We start from the raw sequence: 9,034 nt of genomic DNA, 5'->3' as shown, positions 1-9,034 counted from the left end.
CGCCTCTTTGACCCCATCTGGGCGGCCAGGCTTTCACCCTCCTGTGTGGCCAGACACCCCCATTCCCACCCCAGCCCGGCCCATCTCCGCCTTGCCCCAAACCTGCAAACAATGCGTTGTTGACAATCCACGGGGGCTAAACACTCGATAACACAGTCCCCACCACGCCAGACATCCTAACAGCGGGCCGGGGGGCTCTGGGCTGTGACGGGAAGATGCTTTGAATACATCATCCTGTCAACTGAGTTTATTATTCTTTCGGTCAAGATAAACGGCTGCCGCCATCGAGGGGCTGTATAAATTCCAGGCTCAGAAGTCAGGCAGGCCCCACTCCTTGTTAAACACTCACTCACACACACACTCACTCACACACACACGCACACACGCACACACACATAAATCCTGCTGAGAAAATACTACCCTCCCCTTTGGCCCCACAGCGCTCTCAGGGGCCCAGTAGCCCCTGTCTCATGGGGTGGTCCTAGGAGCCACGTGGGCCTACCCTTGGGCCCTTCCCTTGCCAGGCCTGAGTGGACCCACCCTGGGGGCTCAGGTAGGTCTCCCCACAGGAGCCAGCAGTCCTCCCATCGAGCCCAGCCTCTTGACTCCAGGACTTCTGTCTGTCCAAGGCCACAGCCCCATGTGGGTGGCCAGAGCAACCATATGGCTGTGTTGGGAAGGGAAGAGGGTTTCAGACTCGAGCTGACAGCCAGGTCCTCAACGTGGACCCCGATGAGGCCCTCAGAAACAGCCAGCATCTAGCCTTGGAGGCAGGGGCTGGGGGGTGGGCCCCATGGACTATCTCTTCTCCCCACTCCCACCACACAGAGGAGATGCAGAGGAATCTGTGTCATTTCCATGTGCCGGTCAGAGAGAGGGGTCCTCGCACCTAGAGTTACAAATCCTGGCCTTTCCTCCTGGGGTCCTTGGCTGCTTGCCACTGGAGGGGAGGGGCTCGGCTTGGCGGGCTTTGCTTCAGTCTTGCTCTGTCTCACTTGGGGACTTCAAATCAAATCAAAACAAAGCCAAACCGCACACTGAGGGCCAGGACCGTAAGAGGGAAGCAGCCAGAAGCAGTGGGAAGAACATGAGCTCTGGTGAGAGATCCAGGTTTGGTTCTCCAGTCTTCAGGATCCTTCTCCATAAAATGGGGAGAGTTGTTTCTGTCATGCAGCATTATCATCAGGACTGGAGGCTAAGCACAGCGTGTGGCAGGTGCCTGCATGAATTCTCTCCAACGCCTGCTTCCTATTCTCAACCAGGCCAGGGAGGTAATCGTGTTTATTATCCTATCCTATGGACAAGGAGGGTAAACTCCAAAGAGTGTCCAAGGCATCTCCGACAGGAAACCCATTTCACTTCCAACTGCAAAGCAAGCATATCACAGACAATTATTTGGCACCTGCTGGGTGCAGGGGACTGTGCTGGATATTGAAGGAACTAATAGAAGGACTTCAACCTGAGATCGTCCTCCTGTAGGGTGCAGACTCTGTCAGGTCAGGGATCTGTCTGTCTTCTGCAAGGCATGTCTCCTCCCATCCAAAAGGATTCTGGCCCTAGCAGGTGAAGCTCTTGTTTTGAGGTCCAAGGGTTGGTCTCACCACCTTTGTAAAGCACATGATTCCACATGGATCTCTCCGAGCCTCATTTGTCTCATCTGTGAAATGGGTGCCCCAAGATGCAGTCTCAGGAAGGACTCTCGTGGAAAAACTCAGCCAATGCCAGGGGCCTGCCCTGGTGGAGGAGTTTTTGTTATCCCAAAGCAAGCAAGGAGAGCAAATCCCAGATGCCAAAGGCCCAGCTCAAGTAGAAGCAAACCCCCACCCCCATCAGATGGATGGCTGCCACCTGCTGTACTATCTCCGACAACAGGTCCAAGGATCCCCCCAAGCATTTAGGACATGTCACTTCCCCCTCCCCAGCAAGGACGGCAAGCAGGCAGAGGAAACTGACAAGCTGGAAGGAGCTGTGTGTCCAGCCCCAGGTCCCTCTCCACCCACTGCATACCATGTTACCTGCACTCAGGCCTCGCCAGGACTTGGAACTGGGGTCCGGAGCAAGTCCCTGGAGTGTTCCTGAAGTAGGATTTACAGAACCTACACCAGGGCCTGGGGCGCATTCCAGGGGACACTGCCTTGGGAAGAGGATCCAGCATAACAGAACTCAAAGCTATCTGACCATGTGCCTATGCTCTCCAGCTCTGACTGGAGCTCAGAGAATCAGTAAATTGTGCCTCAGGGGCTGCCAAGGAGCAGATAGCCTGAACCCCACCCCCCCAAAAAAAGCCCTTTAAAAAAAATTATTTATTTGACAGAGAGAGAAATCACAAGTAGACAGAGAGGCAGGCAGGGGGGGGTGGGAAGCCCAATTCGGAGCTCGATTCCAGGACCCGGAGATCATGACCGGAGCTGAAGGCAGAGGCCCAACCCACTGAGCCACCCAGGCGCCCCCCAATAAAGCTCTTCTGACCTATTTTGTATCTCAGACTGTACCTAAGACCTGACCGAAGGAAAAATTCTACCACTAAAAAGTGTGGGGAATTTGACGATGGAGTTCAGCCCTCTTGTTTCACAGAGGACTTCAGCCACTAGAGATGCACTAAGGTCAGGATCCAGGCCCAGTGCTCACTCTTCTGCTCCAGCCTGCCCAAAGCCAGTGTCCAGAGGTTCACCAAAGCTGAGCTAGTGAAGGTTCTGTGAGAATCTCCCAGGCAGCTTTGCAGAAATTAGGAACCTGAAGATCTGGATGCTTCCCGAGCTCCCCGGATGATTTTCTTTCATTTCTGGGACTGGGAACCAGTGCTCTGGGCCGTGAGGGATGCTCCTAAAATCATCAGTATGGAGCTACATGCCTGCTGTGTGACTTTGGACAGATTGCTTTCCTTCTCTGTACCTCAGGCTCCTCATCAGCTAAAGGGAACAACAATAGTACCGGTGCTCAGCGTTGCTGTGATATTAAATGAGTTAACACACAACCAACACAACACCTCACCTCCTCCACCCCGCATGTCTCTCACTCTGCTCCAATTTCAGTAGCCTCCTGGCTATTGAACACGCCATGTCTGTTCCCGCCCCAGGGTCTTGGTACTTACTGTCCCCTTTGCCCAGCACTTTTGTCCCTCAGGTAGTCCTGTGTTCCCTCTCTCAGTGTCTTCGGGGGTTTGCTCAAAAGTCACCAGATCTAAGGCCTCTGCTGATCAGCTCTTCTCCCAATTTACTTTTTACCATGTAGGTTATTTTCTGTTTACTCATTTCTTGGCTTATTCTGCTTTTCTCACTGGAATATGAGCTTCCTCAGAGTTTTGTGTGCTTTGCTTAATGCCATATCTCCAGCATCTAGAACAGTGTCTGTCGCTCCATAGATATGATTAATTGAAAGCATGTAAATGAAATACTTGAAACTGTGCTGGGGACATCGTAGGTGTCTAACAGATGGAGGTATTACCGTCATTCACACCTGCACCAACATTAGGCCTGGAAAAGACCAAATGTGAGGCACAGCGCAGGCCCCCAAGGGCAGGGAAAGAAGGAAAGGATGCACTTTACAGGCTGAAGTAAGCTCCTATGAGCTGTGTGACCTCAGGTAGGTACGTTCATGTCTCTGAATCCCGGGTTCCTATCTGATCAAATGCCACACTTGTTCTGTGTTTGGCATTTCTGGGAAGAGTATCCAGGTGCCGTGTCACTGCTGATATTTTGGCTCTCAGCTCAGAAACAGACGGGACCCAAGGACAGATGCCTGAGTGAGGTCACGACTTAGGGATCTAATGTCACACTGACCTGGGAGCAGAGTTGTCACCTGCCTAGGAGGTGCAGACACAAGGACGGTTGCCTCACCAACGGGAGGACGTGCAGAGAGCTCCTAACAGCTGGGAAGAGGCCTCCAGATGGCCCCCTCTCTGTCACCACCTCCTCACACCCAGCTTCTGTTGACTGAGGGAGCCAGGAGATCGCCGCCGATAAGGCACGGGCCCTGCTGGGCTAAGCTGACCAGGCGGCCTCCCGCTGCCACCGTCCCCCTGGCGGTCCGCCTACTCTGGGGGACAGCTTCAGGAATATTTTTCTCCTTGAGCGGGGTTGGGGGGGAAGCCTGTAAATGCCTTCAGGGAATGGTTTGAAACTGGTCTGGTCTGGTACTTCCCCCATTCCTGGCTCGTAACATGTACTCAGATTGAGTGAATGAATGAGCCAGGGTTTCAGACTTCACCCCACAGGCCTGGGGCTCAAGCTGCATCCGCTTCTTCTCTCTTGTGGGAAAAGGCAGCAGTTCAACAAAGAAGATACTTCTGAGCCCTGACTATACGCAGGCAGGGCCCTGAGTGTGGGGCACCCACCACCTACCCATGGGAGCTCACGGCCTAGAGAGGACACAGCACAGAGTGCTTTCAATCCAACTCGCACTTGTGAAGATAGGGCTTTGCTCAGGTGGGAAGCACAGATGGGGCACGGGGCAGAGGGCTCCTGGGAGGGGGTGACACAGAGTCCCTAAAGGCTGAATCTAAAATGCTCAGCAGAACAAGGGGAAGGGTATCCTGCATGGAGGAACAGCTGGTGCCAGGACATGGAGGTGGGAATTAGCCTGGGGTATTCTGGGAAGGGCCCCGCAGCTCAGAGGAACTTGGGTTACACGTAGAAGAAAGGAGCTGGAGAGGGAGGGAGGGGCCAGGCCTGGGACCCTGGGGAAGGGTGACTTCGGTGGGCTTTAAGCGGGGCCAGAGCGTGCTCAGAGTCACAGGTTTTCGCCAGGTCCTGTGGTTGCATGGCGGCAAAAGGATCTGGGGGCCGAGACTGGTGGCCTGGGCAACAGTCCAAGGGAGCGGCACCGGGATCTGAGGAAAGGCAGTGGTCACTGGGATTCCATCCCAGTCTCTACCACTTACCAAGAGTACCTCTTGCTTGGGCACCAGGGTGGCTTAGTCGTTAAGCACCTGCCTTCGGCTCAGGACATGATCCCAGGGTCCTGCGATGGAGTCCTGCATCCTGCTCCCTGCTGGGTGAGGAGATGGTTCCCCATCTCCCACTCCTCCTGCTTGTGTTTCCTCTCTTGATGTGTCTCTCTCTGTCAAATAAATAAAATCTTAAAAAAAAAAAAAAGATACCTGTTGCTCTGTGTCGGTTCAGACTTGAGGAAACTGAGGCCTGGAGAGGAGACATGGAGGCCGGAGTGGCTGAGGGCCACCATTCAGGATGCGGCTGGGTTCTCTCTTCCACCCTGAGAATAAAACTCTGCTGGGGGCAGGCCTTGTTTAGAGCAAATTTCCCATCAAGCGAGTTGCCCCAACTCTGTGGTTTTCCTTTCAAGAGAGAAGGCGGTCCTTGAACTTAAGGGCAAACCTGTACCCTTGTCCTTCCTCGAAGAGATAATAAAGTTAATGGGATTATTTCCTCTGCCCAAGAATAGGGCTGCTAAGAAAATACGAGGCGTGAAGGCTATTTGCAAAGGCCAGAGCGAAAGGCCAACTCTTCGCCACCAGGAGGAAGTTAAGGGTGTGCCTCCATGGGCTCCAGGGTTAACCACACCGCCGGGGCCTTGCTCTGCCCGAGCCTGCTGTGTGCCTGGGCTCCGACTTCCTTCTGCCTCCCTCCCTAGGCTCTGGTTCGCACAGGTGCCCAGATCACCCAGGCACCTGGCCCCTTCTGCCTGGTCTCCTAGGTGTGGGTTCATTGGCTAATTCTTTAGCTTTTAGATAAAAAGTTCATCCTAGACCCAGAGAGTCTTTCCAGCTGGTCTTCAAGATGGACTAGGGTCACCACTCTTTTGTAAATGGGGAAACCAAGGTCCCCATTTACATGGAGGTGAGCTTTACATGCTACAAATGACATGGCCAGTTCTGGCAAAGCCCGGTAGGGAAACTGAGGCACAGAGATGGGAAATGACTCACTCTGGTCCGATGGCCAGCTGATGGGATTGTAGTGAGGTGGAGGGACAGGCTCAGAGAGGAGAAATGGCTTGTCTGGGCCCCCGAAGCCTGCTGGCCTAAAGCCTGGGGTGGATCTGGTTCCCTGACCCCTGGAACAGAGCCGGCTCTGTCATCAAACCTGAGTTCCATTCCCACCCCCCACCCACCACTCATCTGCACAGGGAAGCCTCAGCAGATCACTGCAGCCCCTCTCTGTTTGCTGAGTCTCAGTCATCCCTGACAGTGTCTCCAAACCCCCAGCTCAGCCCCTTTAGATCTTATCGATCCAGCCCCTCCGAGGGCTCCTCACCTGGAGCATCCTCAAACAGCATCCGTGTGCACAGGTGCACAGGCCCGCGGCATGCTGGGCGTTCCGGCAGGGGATAGACAATGGCCGGGTTAAGAGGGTCGTCTTCTTTTCGCACCTCCTGATTCCTGAAGTTTGTAAATCATTATCCCGGGCTACACAAAGCCGGCATTGAGCAGGGCTCGTCGCTGCCCTGTGACAGGGTAGGCAGAGGCTCCTGGGGTCCCTGAGTGGCTGGGTGGTAGCTCCCAGCCCCCCACCCCCCTCCCGGGCACCAGGATTGGGTTACCCCTATAATCCCCGCTCCTCCATCCTCCCTCTTTGTGCCCGTTGTAATTTATAATCGAGGGCATGACGCAACCTGCTAATTACATTGCTCGATTTTGAACACATCCCGGGCTTCTGTGACTCAGGCAGCAGAGGGAGGAGGGAGCAGCCGGCTCTGCTTTGTGGCTTATCAGGGCTGGGTTATTCTGCTCACACCCGCTCACGCCTCCCAGCCCTCGGCCTTTGTTAACCAAGGCTTGCATCACCTCCTGCTTTCCATTTCTCCAGAATTTTTTTAAGGGCCTTTTTTTATGAGCCACTCCATCTTGTTAGCTAATGAATGATTGTGGGGCAGCGATGGGGATCACTTTGTGTCTCTATTAAATGTTACATGATTGCAATTATGAGTTAACAAGGGACAGCTAATAAAAAAAAAAAAAAACAACAACAACAACAACAACAAAAAAAACCCCAACTCATCTATTCTGCAGCCTGGGGCAGACCTGGGACTCTGGACAACTGCCTGATTCCCAGGCTGAACAATTCCATGCCCTGGTGACCATAGGCTGGACCAGGAATCCACTGAGGGGAGGAGGGATTCTCCCAGCTGTGGAGGTGCAGCTGACAGGAGGGCAAAGGTTCCAGCTCCAAACCTCTTTGGGGGGCTCCCCACCCATCCGGAGACTTCCGGCTCCCATAGGCGGGTGTCTGGATTACTGTGGTTCCTTCCCGTCAGCCATTGTCCTGAGACCCCTCTCTGCTCTCCAGCTGAGTGAGCTGCTAACCATGAGTCCCCCTGGGCCATGTCCCTGCCTGGACTCCCTTCAGGGCCCTCCAGGTTCTCCCTTTATCACTGGGCCCTCATTTCAACTCTCTGCTTTCAATTAGGCATTCGCATGGCAGGCCTGTCCTCACCAAACCCCCTGTTCAGGGCCCGCCGGGCCCCTGGAAGACGGGTGACCTCAAGAGATGGGCAGGAGGAGGGTCTGAGTGCAGGAAGGGGTGGTAAGCACAGGGGCCCCACAGACAGCTATGCCTTTCCTGTGCAGGAGCCTCAGACTCCCCCCCCCCCCTCCCGGGGTGCCCAGGACGCTGCGGCATGGAAATAAATGGAGCGGCTCCAAGGAGGCAAAAGGCAGGCTGTTAGCTTGGGATCGAACCCTGGGGACTGCTGTGATATGTCCCAAGAATGGCCACTGAGCCTCTGCAGGGGTGGGGATGCAGGAGGTTCTCAGTAATGGTCGGAAGGGAGGGCCAGAGGCACAGACGATGGCCACAACCCACCAAGAAGACCATGACTCGTACCCCAAAGATGGAGGCGGGATGCAGCCCATTCACATGGCACACGGCTGCAGAGTAGCAGGACCGTGTCCCTTCTGAGCAACCAGAAATGCGGCAGAGCCAGCCAGGCACCCACTTGTCCAGTGGACAGAGACACAGGCTCCTGAGTCCTCATCTAGGCAAGGGATAGCCTCTCCCTGGGCCTGGGTTTGCCACCCCCTGCCCCCGCCACGTTCCGGCTGGCACCACAGTGTTCTGTCTGCACTCCCGCTCCGCTTTCACAGGCTCTGCCTGCTGCTGCCTGCCCCCGCTGCACTGAGCCCCCGAGCCCCGCAGCAGCGGCCTGTCCTCTGCTGGCTCGGCTTTTCACAGGCACTCAGTAAATGCTGAGCTACTAAGCAGCTGAAATGAAATGCTCTCCTCACACCCACTCTGTGCCAGGCTTCCTACCCGTGCTCCCCCGGCATCCCCAGGGATCCTCCCAACAATGCTACTGGGAAAACATGTTGGCCCCACTTTCCAGCTAAGGCAGCCGAGGGTAAGAGAGCGGATAGCTGGTGGCTGTCGGGTGGGGCTCGGGCTGAGCCGTCTCTGCAGGACCTTGGAACCAGAAGCTGAGTGTGACACGGACGGGGCCCCCCTTCCCAGCTCCTCACGGCCTGGGCGGCAGCGGCAAGCAAGCATGGGGCAGGAGCTGGCAAGGGTGGCCGTAGGCTGGGCGACAGAAGGAACACAGTCTGAGGACACCGCTGAAGTGCGTCTTCAAACACTGTGGCCACGCTGTGGGCGCCGGGAAACCACAGCCGCCCACATCCCCGCGGCTGGGGCCAGCCCAGGGCAGGAGGCCGAGCTGGCAGTGGCGGAGGGTGGCCGAGGGGCACACAAGCAGCAGGAAGGCGGGGAGTGGGCTGGGCCTTGCCAGGCTCACCCACAGAGGGCCTCAGTCAGTGGCGGGGTGGGCTACACAGTTTGCCAGGCCCTTGTTCAAAGCTATTAGGAGTTTCAAGATGGCAGCCGCAGAGCTCTAAGCCAGCCTCGGGGCCCTCTTGCGTGTGGGCTCTTTGGTCACGTATTCATGAGGCCAGTCCTGGCCAGTAGGCTGTTTTCCGGGCTCCCAGCTCCTAGTTCTTCTTGGCAAGGCACTGGGGTACTGGATACTGTGCGAAAGTTCTGGCCCCTCATGGTCTAGTGGGGCCAGTGCAAAGTGCAGTGCAGGGTAGGGCACGGCAGGGCTGACAGAAGGGCCAGGCCTCGGGAAGGCTCATGTTGTGGACTTTTCT

At 55.7% G+C, this 9,034-nt stretch overlaps 1 long non-coding RNA gene across 4 annotated transcripts; it reads right to left on the bottom strand.

Moving 5' to 3' along the window:
- Positions 1-232: 232 nt before the first annotated feature.
- Positions 233-6,524, bottom strand: LOC131834023 (uncharacterized). 4 transcript variants are annotated; one of them, XR_009354719.1, is made up of 4 exons: positions 6,210-6,524; positions 5,099-5,211; positions 1,460-2,909; positions 233-1,365 (listed from the first exon to the last, which is right to left on the bottom strand). It is a non-coding gene; the product is annotated as an uncharacterized LOC131834023 (long non-coding RNA). The 4 variants fall into 4 exon arrangements; XR_009354718.1 differs by having other exon boundaries at positions 1,460-1,734; XR_009354721.1 differs by having other exon boundaries at positions 1,460-1,657; positions 6,210-6,523.
- Between the last annotated feature and the right edge of the window lie 2,510 nt (positions 6,525-9,034).

This window comes from Mustela lutreola, chromosome 6 (assembly GCF_030435805.1).
Source record: "Mustela lutreola isolate mMusLut2 chromosome 6, mMusLut2.pri, whole genome shotgun sequence".
Lineage (NCBI taxonomy): Eukaryota > Metazoa > Chordata > Mammalia > Carnivora > Mustelidae > Mustela > Mustela lutreola.
This window is presented reverse-complemented; position numbering and strand designations above follow the sequence as displayed.